The sequence below is a fragment of the Mus musculus genome, chromosome 18 (assembly GCF_000001635.26).
Source record: "Mus musculus strain C57BL/6J chromosome 18, GRCm38.p6 C57BL/6J".
NCBI lineage: Eukaryota > Metazoa > Chordata > Mammalia > Rodentia > Muridae > Mus > Mus musculus.
The window spans coordinates 43170456-43174822 of record NC_000084.6 but is presented as its reverse complement, the minus strand read 5'-3'; the positions used below and the strand labels follow the sequence as shown (position 1 = coordinate 43174822).

The following is a 4367-nucleotide window of genomic DNA, read 5'->3' as shown; positions in this document are numbered from 1 at the left end:
AGAGAGTGGCATGGAAGTAGATTCTACAGGAGATATTTTGTTTTTTTTCTGTGTTCTCCCAAGCTGTCAGGAAGAACCGCACACCCACACACAGCTGGATACTCCAACTAGGGCAATCTTCTGCACCAAGGAGTGAGTGCAAAACAGTCCCCTCTGCCCAAATCCTTTACATCACACCCATTTCCCAGGCCCACGAAAAGCTTGATAAAGAAAGTGGAACATCCCATGTGAAAAAAGCAAGGTCAGAAATCCTGTTTGAACAGCTGGCTCTCGGTAAGCATTAAGGTCCTATCCAGAACCGAAAGACTCCGCGGGCCGGCCTCGTGTGTAAATATCCAAGCACGGCATGAGTCTTTTTTTTTTTTTTTTAGTTCATTCCATTCTGTTGTTTATTTTATTTCATTTTGAAGAGAGTTTTGCTTGGTATGACACTCAGAACTATTCATACATGTCAGCACCCCCAACAAAACAGGTTAGCTTTTAAAAAGCCTTTTAATTTTTCTTAAGTGATAGTTACAATGCCAAATGTCACCAACTATTAGAGTAAGAATATTTTATAACATTTTCATAATTTTCTCACAGCTGATCACTTGCAGACTTATGACTTTCCCAAATGTCAATATGGCTCTTTTTATTAATATTAAAACACATTTGCTAAAAAAAAATCACTGGAAGTTAATAAAGAATAGAGAAAGTACATCTTGTTCTAATAACTTCTGGTAGAAAGTAAAATATAATGAGAAGTATGCACTTAATTGCTACTAATGACGTAATATTTCATTATTGTTAGAAGCAGTAAAATGTGTAAGTAACTTGAGTCAGATATTCAAATGGTTAGAGCGAGTTATTTCATAAAATATGTACAAGCATAACTACAGAATTGCTTTAGGGAGTTCTCTAGCTTAATATTTTTACATTGCAATTCAGTGTTTTTTTTTTCTTTTTTCAAAATGAAATTATGTTCTAATCGAATGATACAAAATTCCATAGAAGCAGCAGTTCAGCATAGGAAAGAGCTTGAGTTTTCAAGTCAGTCTTCTGGCTTTACCAAAGGCTAGTGGATCTTGGGAAAGGAAAATTCCGAGTTTCCGAGTGCTTTGTAAAACAGTGATGGCAACAGTTAACTTATCTCCTAGGAGGTGCTAAGCATGAGCTCATACCTCTAAAGTGCTTTCTCCAACCAAGTACTCAATGGAGACTAATGAGTATTAATGTTACTGTTACGACAATTATGTTTCATTATTATTAGCAAAATAATCACCCCTCAAATCGAAAGTCACACCTAAAAAGGTCTAAAAGGATGAGAGCTTGTGAGACTAGAAACAGCTACAGGCTGTGGCCAGAGAATAGAAGCCTGAATTTCTACGGTGGTCTGTGTATATCCAAGCTGTACACATAAGAATTTGGGGATAAAGTGGCGGAAAGGTAGAGGTCATTGTCTGGACATATTTGACCATTCACAAATGTTAATTTTAATTCTGTCTCACAACTAGGACAGAAAATGAGGTGAAGAATTAGCTATAGGAAGACCCTGCTGTCTACAGAATAACTGGGAAGGTGGTAACATAGCCCCATTCTTCCAATTCCCAGGACCCCTAACCCACATCAGTCCAGTCAACTGTACCTCTCCTCTAAGTGGCTTTCCCCCGCAGAAACAGAAATCAGAAAAAAGGCAAAGAAAACTATTTCCTGGTAACATCTCACCAACAAGCCTTGAGTATTTAAAAAGTGCAATCCATCATAGACAGCACGAGGAAGACAACACATTCAGTGTCTCCTTGGGCCTTGCAAGACCGGCAAACAGAGAGCTATATGGAAGAATCACATGGATGCTGACATAATTGAAGGAGAATGACACATTTCAAACGCTCTTCAGCAAATAGCAAACATAAAACAAGATGCCCAACATCAGATAAGCTACTCTCACTATGCCCCCTTCTGTGTACTCATAGAGTATTCTCCCAGCTGACTGACTAACTCCTTTGGGTTACTTAGCAAGGCCATATTTAAATCCGACCTGAGCCATCCTAGCCCTGCATCTGTGATCTGGCTTTCCTGTTTGTTTGTTTTTTTGTTTTTTTTGTTTTTTGTTTTTTTTTGGTGCTGGGGCTGTCCTCACACATGCCTAGCATGCATTCCACTACTGAGCTACACCCCCAGCCACATGGCTTTTCCTTCTTTTATTCTGAAGTCTGACATAGCATGGTTCACCTAGAATTCTAAGATTTTGAGTAAGGAAGTATTTCTGCAGGTTTGGTGTTTCTAACTGATCTCTACTGATAGGGGAAAGAGTCAAAACATAGACCATAGTCAATTCTAAGAACAGTTCAAAGATCAGAGACAGTGTTTCTTAAAAGGATCTACCTGGCTGTATTTTAAACTTAATTTTGGTCACCTTCCTCTCATACCATATTTTTAAAAAAAAAAAAAAAACAACAAAAAAAACCTTTAAACACTGCAATAACTTTGAAGAAGAAAAGACATCTATGTCAGACACTAGAGAAAGTCAAATGCTTACTAGTACTAGCTACATTGCAAAAGAAGTATACGTCAAAAGAAAAGAGGACTGCTACAGAAGCCAGGTGTGGTGGTGTGGTCCTGGAACTTCAGCAGAGAGAGAGAGAGAGAGAGGGAGAGGGAGAGAGAGAGAGAGAGAGAGAGAGAGAGAGAGAGAGAGAGAGAGAGAGAGAGAGAGAGAGACTAAGACAGGAGAGGAGGCTCACGCAGTTCAAGGCCATACTCTGCTATGTAACAAGACCTGATCTCAAAGACAAGAAAGACAGAAAACATATATACAGAGATTTTACAAACAATCTACCTCCTAGAAAGCAAGTGAAATGGAGTCAAGGACTTCAGTGGAAGAAAAGAAAAAGTGTCAGAAAACCAATAGGATGGTCAGAAAACCCTTCTGGGACAAACAGAAACCAAAACACATCTTGAAGCTACTCTTCCTCATCTAACTGCTGCCTCCAGTCTGAACCCAGAAAGTTCTTGATTATTTGAACTGATTGTCGATCAGGGTCCCCTTCATTTTTGCTTTCTTGGCTTCCAATTCAGCCAACTCCTGCAGCCTCCTCTTGCTCAGGCCTTTGCGCTCCAGCTGCTTTTCAATCACTTTGGCATTCTGCGCGTAAGAGTCAGCAACTTCCCTAGCCTCTATCTCCTCTTCTTCTTCATCAATGGTAGACACAGTAACAGAGCTGAACTTGCCCATGTCTTTAGTCCTTTTGGTCATCATAACCTTCTTAGGAGGCTCTTGTTTCTGAGTATATATATTGGTTTTCCCAAAGCCTTGGCCAAATTTCACTACTGCTCCATCCACAATGAAGGTCACAGGAGCATTCTTCGGCTGGGATTGGTAGAAGAGCGGCAGTCCACACTTTGCACACTTCTTCCTGTACTGACGTTCAATGCCCTCAGGCCTCCGAAGATAAGTAGTCTCCTCATCTTCTGTGTTACAAAACTTGTGAGCATGTTTGGCAGCATCGATCACGCGAGACCGGTCCCGGGGCCTCATGGGCAATTTCTCTAACTGGCAATCCAGCACCAGGACCATCTGGCCACATAAACAGTAGTAGACATGGAGGGGCTTCTCGCCATCATCATATTCCTCGCGGTTCCGGGTGTCTGAGCAGACCACCGACCGCGACACGACTTTCGGCATAGCTCCGGCAGAGCAGCCAGAAAACTCCCAGAAAATGAAGAGTCGCGCCGAGATGGCGTCACAGACACTCCGGCATGAGTCGCCTTAGGTAGGCCTGGTTTTGCTGTTTGCCATCTGTTTTGAGTTGGGAAGAGCATAGAGGACTGGGGTGACGTCCTGTTTGAAAAGCCATTTGCTCAACTAGATCAGATGCAGCCTTGGGTAGAGATGCAGCTCTCCGGTTTTCTGATGTTTGCTTAAGGACAACTCATGTGGATTGTCACCTTTTATTACAACTGGCATCTTCAAGAATAGCTGACAATTAATTCCACAGCTTTGTTAAAAGCTCATTATGTTCAATCGGAAAAATGGAGTACAGACACAAACTAAAAAATCATAATACCAAACACGCTGCTAACTACCATTAAAATTCTAGTAGGCATGTTTTTTGTGAGAGAGATAGTTTTCATGGGCGAGACAAATGTATGTTTATACATATTTTACTCTGTTTAGTAACATTGACTCCAAATATTTTTCTGTGACAATATGGGATTTTTATAATTAAATTTCATAAATTATTATGAATCCATATTTTAGATACATATATGGAGAACAGAGTTACTAATGGGAGCTACAAGTTAATAAAAAGGTCCCAACCAATCCAGTTGAGTCTCTCTCTTCTCTTCTCTACAAATGTGACCACACACCCAAAGTCGGCTCTGTC

At 40.6% G+C, this 4367-nt stretch overlaps 1 pseudogene; it reads right to left on the bottom strand.

Moving 5' to 3' along the window:
• Positions 1-431: 431 nt before the first annotated feature.
• On the bottom strand, positions 432-3734 carry Gm8181 (predicted gene 8181; annotated as a pseudogene).